The following is an 11689-nucleotide window of genomic DNA, read 5'->3' on the forward strand; positions in this document are numbered from 1 at the left end:
TTACTGGGGAACACCGTGAACATGTACTTTTGTGCAAGATGGGCCTCTGAGGGGTGCTAAGCTTGGATAAAGGCCTAAAAAATTCTTCATATGCCCTCATCTACCTTATCCCACCTTCAAAACACCTTTCCTACCCTCATGATGCTCTCAGACCCAATCCTATAGCAAAATAGGGCAATCTTATAACATCTTGTAGCAGTCCTGTAGCATTGTCTAAACTTGGCTAGATTTTCTTTAAGACCTTGATTTTTTCATTTTTTGATTGAATAATGACCTCCAGGCTTTGAATCCATGATTGGGGAAGACCAAGGACCACTTTAGACCCATCCTTTCTTCACTGCAAGTACAAAACAATAACTAAAATTAGTAGACAAACTTCCACATTTGAATCACAAAGATTGTTGTTTTGTGCAATGTGTTAAGAATTTGTTACTAAAGCTAAATTATCTTGAACTCGGTGAAAATAAGGGAAACTCTTCAGTGAAATTAGATTAGACCTAGTTTTTAAAAGTTACATCCTTATGTTTTCTAGCCATACTCTTTAGATCAAGTTTCCTTTTTCAAGCAATTTTTCACATTATGCAAGTAGAATAATGAGTTACATTCTAGAAGTCTAATATTGATTTAATTTTTGCAAGTAGAATAGCATGGTTCATTTATGAAATTAGTACATTCTTTCCCTTCATGTATTTGTAGTTAGCCTTTACATTTGATGAATGAAACTTTCATTTATGCAATTAGGATGATGTTTACCTTCTTGCAATTAGAGTAGACTCTTGTCATTTCATGCAAGTTCTCTTTGTAATCTAGTTGGAGGAGTGTACTCTGTATACATTGATCTAATTCAATGACTGAAGGTGACATGAGTAGAACTTGACCTATTGTGCATATAACACTATAACCTCTAAGCTTATAAAAACCTGTTAAAATTGGCAAGTAGGGCCAAACTCCATGTGGGTCATCTTATTTATGGCAGCTGATATTTTTATTGGATCCCTCTCATCAAGAGGTGTAAGATTGATCTAAATATCATCCAATTCCGATAAGTATTCATGGAGATATGAATTTATTTGTGTTATGGGACAATTCGTCAAGGTCGGCCAGCAACCAAATAACCCCCACGTGTGCTCAACGTTTTGGTATAAAAGGAGGTGTCATGAGAGTCATTAGGACACGCAATTCACTCTTGATTTCTCTCCACTTTTTTGGGTTTTACTGGAAGATAAATCTAAGAGGATGAAGCCCTAGCCGCATTCCTAAAGAGGATGATCTACCCACAATCTAAGAGAGGAGATCCCTGCTTCTATACGTTGCCCCAACCTGTCCTGTATGCTGCCTAAAGGATTCCTAGCCATAGTCCTAGAATTAACACGGTGAAAGAGGTCTATACTCACTGCCCTAGATGTAGGTCTATCATGCCCTAGCCACAACAAAGAAGGTAGAGACAACTTGGGTGTTTTAGGGCTGTTGGAGCCTCTTGGTAACTGCATGGAGGGTTTTTCTATACTACATCCAGGCCGAGTTTAAAGAAGGGAGCACACAAGTTTGTGTGGGTAGCTTCAAGGTAAGGGTAACATTGTTTTGGTTTACTATAGGTGACAGCAAGTCCCTGTGGTAGGCCGCAAGACTTGCCTAACTAAAACATGGATAGCGTGGAAGCTTCTTAGGCTGAAAAGTGCCCAAAACATCAATACGTATGGAGGAGGCCCTTCCTTAATAAGGTCACAGTGTTTGAGGGTAGAAAAGAGGTGAGGAACATTGTTTTGAGTGGGCTATAGGAGGTAGCAGAGGTCTGTCGTAGGCCGCAGGCCTAGCCACTCCAAAACAGACCAACATGGAGGAGTTAGGGGCTATAAAAGCCCAGAACAACAAGTCATGTAAGGAGGAACCTTCCTTGCCTTGGTTGCAACAAAAGGGAGACTATTTGTGTAGTATTTAAGAGCTGTTGTAGCATGCACATGCCCTAACTAGGGACAACAGTACAACAGACTTGGAGCAGCAGTTGTGATGTGCGTTGGATCTGTTCTTTGGGTCAATTTGGATAAGATTGTTGGGAAATCTATGGGAGCCAAATTGGTGGCTTGACATAGCAGCAATGGTACATAGAAGCAATGGAATTTGGTGCAACAAGTACATGTTGCAACAATGGTACATGGTGCAGCATTGGTACAACAATGGGAGCTGCAAGTATAGTGTAGCATAGTGCAATGAAGAGCTTACCAGTATAGTGATGGGTATAGTCATGATTAGTGAAGCATGATGAGATGCAGCATAGTGATGATGGGTGCAACATGGTGCAACATAGTGAGGTGCAACATGATGATGAGGAGCAACACAATGATTGGTGCAGCATGGTGATGGAGTCACCTTGGAGAATCAGTTGAAGCAGCATGTCTTCAACTGAGTTCAACTACCTTGTGTATCATCTTCTTAGAGATGATCTATTCTCTTATTTAGATAAGTCTGTTGTAAATGTACTATCTCTCTCTCTCTCTGCTGAACTATTGAAGAACATATAAGAATTGATCAAGGGTTTCCATACATTGGGGTTTGTCCCTGGCTAGCACCACATCTTGTGTCCTCTTGTCTTGGCTTGTCTTTTGCGATTTATGTTTATGTTCTATCTGCAATTTACTATTATGTTGATGTGATTGATAATCTGGAGAAGATTTTGAGCTAATTATGAAAATTAAAATAAATTTCTCTAATCATAGAACATACCTAAAATTATCAGAACCCCAAGTTGATAATTTAAGTTGGTAGCCTTGGGAGTCACAACATTCTTGTTACAATACTGGGGCTCATCAGCTAACCACTCTTTGTCAATTGCCACTCTAATCAGAATTCTCCCAGCGTCTATGGTCATGCACACTTTTTCATATGATATCTTCCTTATCATTCCAACTAATGACAACCTCTTCAATGTATGCCCTTCTATAACCTAAACTCCTCTTCTTTACAACTCAAAAACAGTCTTAGCCAGCTCGGAGTGCAAAGCCTTTCCACCTAAGCTCATTTTCTTTTTAGTCTCCTCTCTTGTTAGCATGCCTTGTAGAAAGTCAATTTGCAGGGCATAGGGGCGGAAGACGTGGTTGGGCCACTTCCTCTATGTCGATGAATAGTCAATTCGCCTCATCCTTGTAGCATAAATCCCAAGCTCAACCCCATAACACTTTTTCCCTTTACCAGGAAATCATTCTTGGATCGGTCTACCAGGAGATTGAACAAGTGGAAACATATTTTTGCTGCATTCAACTCTTAATCCCAGACATCCATGTTGGCAATGCCACCAAATAATGGATTCCTGATATAGGCTCTTCCCCTTGGTCTCAATTCTCTTGGTATATATAAGTTTTTAATGTTTATTGGCACACAACCATTCTCAGATATTCCAATTTGCAGAACTAGAGGACAAAATTGATCATATTGCCAACAAGTTGACCATTATATCCAAGAGATCTACCAATATCAGCTTCTCCTCAAATGAGGAAGGTGATCCATAGTTGCAGATGCACATGGATTTTCCTTAGTTAATATGCTATATTGGAATTTTTTTTATGCTTCTAGTGATACCATTTTTTTAGTTATTACACAAGATTTAAAAGTTTGACATAGCAAGCCTATTTATAATTTTTTATATCTTAAAAATGCCCTGATCAAAAAGGTATCAATAAACTCAAAATTTTAAACTTATACTACTAGTTAATTTCCCTTGAAGTAGACCAATAACCTACCATGCTTTTGTCTATAATCTATTTTCGAAATATACAAAATACCTAACCTTGTAAAAGAAAACCTAAAACACATTCCACATGTTTAACATTTGTACATATTTGAAGCCATCATGGAATGTGAAACTCGAATAGATTGAAGAGCTTAATCAACATGATCTAGGACTATAATATATTTCATATTGTTAATCTACACTTTTTAATTTTAATTTTGCATCCAAAAAGGTGATACCTTTGATAGTGGCTGTGAACCAACCAAACCAAATTTATTTCAGGAGAAAACTTATTCAATAAATTATGATAATATAAAACCATATTTTAATAATTTTATATAATTCGTATGTAATATCAAATTATATAATTATAAGGATGATCTATATATGATATTATTAGGTTTAGTATCTATAACTAAATACTATATCTCGTTTATTCAATTTATCATATAATATTATTCTTTTATAGGTAATTAAGTTAATTTAGATTATTAATAATTGAACATATAATTATAGCTTTTTGAATTGACTCTAACCTATGATTTTATCATAATTAAATTTTAATATATTATAAAATAAAATAATTTCATAAAGTTTTACTTTAGATATGTGCATAAATGTTATGAAAATATATGGAAAAGTGTAATACCAAAATTTTAGGAGTAAAATGTTATAAACATACAAGTTTTAAATTTAGTTTAATAGTAGCACTTAAGTCTTCAAAACTATATAATGATCTCTATAAGGCTATCAAAGAAAATGTTGAGCTACCATTATGTAAAGAAAGTTATGAGTACCTTACTTTGCTTAAGATTTAAGCAGCACTCAACATTATTTAAATACTTAAATATGAATTGTAGTGAGGATTTTGGAATAAATATACACGTGTTATATTGAAAAGGTTTACTATGATTCCATAATGATATATCTTTTTAGGAATTAACCGATCAAGGGATAAATCATGTTGTAATAGGTATATATATAATCAAAAATATTTATGGTGATGAATTAATATGATCCAATACCAAGCAAGACTTAATAAATATGGTTGAAAATGGATCATATGACTAGTTGGGTGGAGGGTTAAAAAATTACGATGATGTAACTTATAGATAAAGATAGGTTTTCAAGCTATGAAAAGAGAGAATGAGACCAGGGGTTTTAATGTAGTGGAAATAAAGTGAGAAATTGAGTGAAACTTGTGAAGAGCCAAAAAGAATTGAAGGGGTATTTTTAGGTTACAACAGTGGGTTCATGTTGTGGCTGATGATCTCCCATGAAGCATAAAGTAGACTTTTGTTTTATGTTGTTGGGTTATGGAGTCATTTCACAATTGTGATTAAGTATTTTCACCATTGAATCTGCATATCAAGATCTAGCATATAGTAACTTCATCCAAAACTTGTTATTACTCTTTCCTTATTACTTGTAAGGAGGTTACAATTGAAAAACAAAGAAGACTTATTTTTCATAAATGGGTAATAAGGATTGAAAATAAAGACTCATATATGCCAAATCCTAAATTATAATGTGAAGTAATGGCATCAAATGAATATATGCACATTTCTTTTGAATCCACTTTGTTTCCAAAGTTTGTACCTGCAAGACAACACTCATAATATGCTAGAAACATTTTTCCACATAAACAAAGGTCAATTGTATGCATTAATCCAACAAGCATCCATAGATTTAGTTGCATTAATTTAAGCATAAACTTTCAAAACAGTCCCATGTTTATCTCTATCAGTGAAACTAGCCCTTTTCTTATTTATCAAAAAAAATAATAAAAGAAAATGAAAAATTCCTAATACATAAAACTAATGGAGAAAATACGAATGTGAGAACAATTTTTTGAACCTTTCAATATCTTAAAAAACCATACCAATAATGGTACATTAGTTGGTAACATGAAACTTTAGCATGTCATCACTAATGAGTTTGATTATTAGAAAGACAAAAAATTTCATTTTCAAATTTCTAGTCTACCCAAGTGTTACATAAGGTAATTAGTATAATGTGTTAGGCTCTAAAAATCACATTTCAAATTTTTCTTCATTCATACTCAAAACAACAAAAGATGAATGTTCATTTACCAATAACATGGTTTATGGCATGATATAGAGTCAATTTTGAGGAGAATCTAATGATTGAGAAATATCATACATATTCATATGAGCATCTTATCTTATATTCTTGGTGTTTCTATACTACCAAAAAGCATCCACAACCTATGGTGTAGTCACCTCGCCATCACAATTCTTGCTCCACTACCAACAGGTGTCCATAGCCCTAGTCAAGATACTTGCATTTCTCATTGAAATAAAAAGAATATCACAATATCACGTTTATTATGTAATAGGGACTTTTGTTTTCAACAAAATAATTATGTTTTTATTAAAAAAAAACTAGTTTCAAGACTAGGTCCTTTTACATTTGCACTGAAGTCTGCAGATTCCCTCATTTTCCCTATCCAATTTTTTTTCTTACTACACTTCCTCATAAATTTGTTCTAGAACTTAACACATTTAGACATTTTCCAAGATACTGTGAAAATTCCTAATCCTCAATGAACCCCTACTGCAGCAAATCTGAATCTACTTCACCTATTTGATTTTAATATACATTATCAAATTATTCTCTGAATACTGAAGCAAATTACTTCTGCAACCTACACTTCCTTAATATTTGAATACATGAAATAGAAAACTGTGCAAAGAACAAGATACATAGGACATAATTATTTTTGGACAAAATAGTCCTTGGAAAAACCTAATGCGGAAAAACCGGTGCAGAAATATTGATGGTTTATTATTATGTAGGAGAAAATTCTGAATACAAATCTAGGATACTTAACTAGCAAACCTTTACAGAGAAAATACTAGACAAAATAATGGTGAAACGATCTCACCCTGTCACTGGAGAATCAGTGACTGATCCTCAGCTCTAGGAGGCTCCGTGTCACCTTCGAATGGCCTTTGTGTCAAACTGCGTCACCCTGGGAAACTTCTACATCACCCCTCCTAGGTATTACACTGGCTATTTTCTTTGGATCTTCTGTTGGCTAAGAAATCGATTTTCTTGCCTCCAATCTCACACCCTGGCTCCCAACAACTGAACTTTGAATTCCCTCAGCAGAAACTCGATTTCCCCTATAACTGCGTTGCCTCTGCGTCAACACTGCACATGCCAGCGTCAACCCTCCTCTAGACGTCCTTCTATCCTCTCTCTACCTTGTATTCTCCAAAAATTCCTTCTCCCAGATTCTCACTGTCCCTCTGCTGTAAGATATCCCCAATCAATTTTCCTCCTAAGAATTTCTCACCTCACAAAATTGATTTCCTCAATCTATATATTTGATTCTAAATGATCCCCAAGCCTCATTATAATTTTCCTTTTGAGACTTCAATAGACGAGATTAAGTCTCTAATCAATGATTAAGATTAAAACATGACTTCAACCGCCTTCTAGATCATTCTCACCCATATTTTGATTGATACCCATTAATATTTTAATTTTCCTAAGTTTAGACTTAGGAACCCCATTAAAAATATTAATTATTTTATTAAAATACAATCTGGGTGGAATTTCACTAAACGGTTTCCGATTTCTTTAGAACTCCCGTGCCTTAGCCTCTCCACCAATTTTCAAGGCTAGAGCACATCCAATGCTACCAAAGACTAACACTCCCTCTTAGCGAGGAAAGTGATCTAGAAACAATGTCCAATTTCATGTTGCTCTGCTTTTGAAGCACCTCCTTTGTGCACTGTTACTGCCACCAACACTATGTTGTTGTTGCTACAGTACTGCTACCCATGACACTGCCAGTGCCACTACTGCATCTGTACTGCAACTTCCTCTCAAATTCTGCTAGCACTAACACGTATCCCTTCTGCGATATCGAAATTGCAAAAGGTACGACACTTGTGCCATCACCCCCCCCCCCACACTCTCTAATAGATGCAATTGCGATATCTCTGTGTATTACGATTGTGATCAAAGACAATCCCCGAACATTGTGATTTCATGGAAACAACAGTCTGTTTCAAATGGTTAAGGCCCTATCCCGATGTGATTTCGATTTGAGAGACTAATTGTCTTCTTTTATTAATCTAATTCATCGTTTTCTTATCTTACATGGTTTTTGGATTAATGTTGATAGTTTGAAATATATTTAGTATTCATTTTATGGCTAATCCACTCACTTTTTGCTCGCTTTCAGGTGCAAAATAAGAAGGACAGTTGTGCAAAAGGAGCATGTCATTCCATGAAATAGGCCACTGCTAGATATTTAGAACTCAAGCATCAATGCTAAAAGAGATAGAGCGACATTCTCCAGATTGTTATCAAAACTAAATTCTATTTTAATCAGATTCTCATTGATTGTAGGGGGATTTGTTAAAACTTCCCCAGCGCTTTGCACATTTTTTTTATTTTTGCATCCTCCACGTGTTATTTAAACCCATTCATCATAATGAATAAAGGAGGTTTGGAATCTAAGAAAGAAGGCCTTGGGGACTTGCATTTTTTTATTATCTCCAAGTCTGTTTTAATAGAGTGGGCCAGGTCTGAAATTCAAAAAAGAAAGCCTTGGAGGCTTGCACTATTGTACCTCTTAGTCTTTTTAATAGAATGATAGGATCTGAATTCTTTTTCTTTTACTTAAAGAGGCTTCGAATAGTAGCACTTCTGCACATATGGAGAGCTTTGAGATGAAGAAAAGGAGGAGGAAGGAGGAGGGCCCTGAAGAATATTCGAGAGTCAAAGATTCTTTACAGGGGAGATTTTATTACACTATTGTAGAGGTTTTCTCTTCAAAGAAATTCTAGGCATCAAGGACTATAAAAGAAATTTCAATAAATGATAAGTTTGTTTTTCAGTTGCACTATTGTAATCATTTCACAGATTTATTATTTGTTTTACTTATTCTGTTTTTAATCAGTACAATCGGTATGAATGAGTATTTTTAGCACTTTTGTTAATTTTACTTGATTTATGCTAAATTGTTTATTTTTGTGAAGCTATCTTTGCAGGAATCTCACTGGTTTAAACAAGATTATGGAGAATTCATGGAGATTTATTTGTAACAATAAATAACTATTTATTAATTGTTTACAAATCTATCTTGATTTAACTTATCTTGAGTTTGAAGAACTATTTCCCTCACTCGATATAAATCACATAATGAATTCATGCTAAGTTAAGAATTTGGATATATGCATGAAAATATTTTATACAACTATTTGTTAACATCTTTTCATTGCGTATTTGTCTTCATCATTTGTAAGATATTTAACTAATTTAGTATCTTGCAAATATTTTAAATCCAAATTCAAATACATTCTCTTCCCTTTCTCTTTAATAGTTTTTCTCTTGGTTAAGAATAAGACTATTCTTACCTTGGCCAAGATAGATTATGTTTGCATTATAGGGTAGAATAATTGCACACTAGTTAAATCTTGCACATCTTATCCATAGAAGTCCTCCTTTTGAGGCAATGCTTTAGATTGGTTTTGTTGTTCCACAAAAACAACTTAAGGGTCATTCTTCTTGCATGATCATCTAGAATAATTGATTTGATGTCCCTAGCTATTAGCAATTAAAGGCATATTTAAAGCTGATAGCGATTGGGAAAAGGTAAGTGGACCTAATTTAACCAGTCGGAGCCACTACCCCAAACGGAAAAGGAGCTGCTTTAAGGTCTGAACCGGGTGGTTTTCCCCATGTTGGTGCAACAAATTTCAAGGCATCAACAGCTGGTTAGCTTGGTTAAATGTGGGAGGAGGGTGTTACACCTTCCACCCATTGAGGAGAATCTAGACAGTGAAGGGGAATATTTTCAAATTTCTAACGACGAGCACTCTTATTACAACATAGATCTTCTCAGTGAAGGAGATGATTCTTCATATTCTAAGGAAGAGGAGGAGGACAAAGACACATAAATGGCTGATGTAGACTTGGATTAGATGGCCCAATGACCACTTTCTCTTCCAAACGATCTTCATAAGATCCCTAAACATTTCAAAAAGTTTTTGTCAAAGTTCACTCTAGACATCAAGACCAAGGTTGAAGACCATATAGATGAGTTCTACACGCATTTACGAATGTTTGAGGTACGTTTCGATGATGTTTCTTACAGACTCTTTCCCTACACTTTAGAAGGTAGAGCATTTCTATGGCATCACAGTCTTCCAGCCAATTCAATCCATATCTAGAGGGAGTTTAGGAAGTTATTCCTTGAACAAATTGTTGATAATAAGACTCCCTTCTTGTTGTTGAAGGAACTTGGGAATTTGAAATTAGGGGAAAAAGAAAGAATCAAGGATTTTTATCATAGATTTATTCATTTTTTGAACAAGTTCCCCACCGATGTGCAACCTCGCTATGATATCACTAAGGATTATTACACATATTCTTTTCCAACTAAAATTTTCATATTTGTTAAAAGTGTTGCGAAGGAAACTTTGGCCTTAAATTTTGCAAAAGCTCTTGCTCTTGAAAAACCAAGCCTCTCCTTGTAAAGCTAAAGACATGGACTCTTTCGATATGGAAAGTTTGACTAAGTCTTTGAAGTTTCTCATGAAAGAAGTATTAAAGTTGAAGAGATAGCCAAGTGAGGCATCCACTACCAGCAGCAAGAATTTTAGGCCATCGTTCTTGTTGGACACCTAATCCTAAAGGGTTAGCGTGGAAGTTGAATGGACAAAGCAGTCCAAGAGACCTTGGGATCTGAATCCCAAGAGTCACCTATTGTACTATAAATGTACATCTATTGTTAATAAAAATTGTACTCAATGATTTATCTTTCCATCTGTCTCGCTGTCCATGTGAGTTTAACTCCTGCCCTGCTCCATTGTGAGCCACCTGTTTCTGTGAGCCACCTGTTTCAGCGCTGCCATTCCTCTGTCCTGAGCAGTCTTGGCCCTCTGCCATATAACACATCTGTCCTGCGTTCTCTATCCATAAACGTTCACTGTTCATAAACGTCTGCGAGTAGGTGACTCTTCGTTGCACTGTCTTGGGCCGCTCTGCCTCTGCCTGACACTGATTCTCTGCGCACTGATTGCCTCTGTCCACACCTGAGCGTCGGTTTCCTTTGAAAGAGCCGGTGCATCAGAAACGTTGTTCTCAGGATGCTCCATAACCCGTCTCCACTGAATATTATTCGAAAGCTCAGCTGAAACGCATTGCTGCCATCATTTGAAATTTGTTAACGTTCTCTCTGATTTGTATGCGTTGAAGGGAGCAGCGTATGGTTCATTCTATGTGTGGAATGTCGCTGCATTAAATGAGTCATTGCTATGTTATCAAAGGCTGGTCATTGAAACATGCTTTGAACCACTGTTGAATGGAATCTCTGCAAATCATGACTGGTAATGCATAACTTCTGCAGCTCATTCAAGACGTGTTTTGAAGACCGTGTATGTTTTTTTGAAGGTCGTATATGCTGTGAATATTGTGAAGGCTTTGTGCATTGAATAATTTTGAATGCCGTATGCTGGTCCACGATCTGTTGGAACCTACATTATATACATATCTTTGAATGGTGCATTGAAGTCCATGTACGATGGCCATGTTCAAATGTTGCTGGCCGTAAATGGGTAATGTGTTGTTGGTGGCTTATGTGGTGCGTTGAGCTCCTTTTTTGGAGATCATGTAATGCTTTTGGAACCTTCAATTGGAGCGCTAGCCTGAAGTTCGTTGAATTCAGCCATTACAGTGGAAAACAGTGACTGTGGGCATTTTGAATTTTTTTGATGCCAAAGATGTCGAGAAACTTGATTCCGATAACCTTGCTGTGCGATGACCTGCTCATACGGTAAGAAAATTAAACGTGGATCATTGTATTCCTCTCATCTTTGTAGTTGTGGCTATGGCATCCTTTGGCCTGCTTTTTCCAGGCTGTGGTCCTCTGAAAATATGATAAGACATTAAGTTGCGGTATCCCCATGCGACCATTTGAGTCGA

This window comes from Pinus tabuliformis, chromosome 7, assembly GCF_031772625.1.
Source record: "Pinus tabuliformis cultivar Carrire ecotype Pingquan chromosome 7, CPIR1, whole genome shotgun sequence".
NCBI lineage: Eukaryota > Viridiplantae > Streptophyta > Pinopsida > Pinales > Pinaceae > Pinus > Pinus tabuliformis.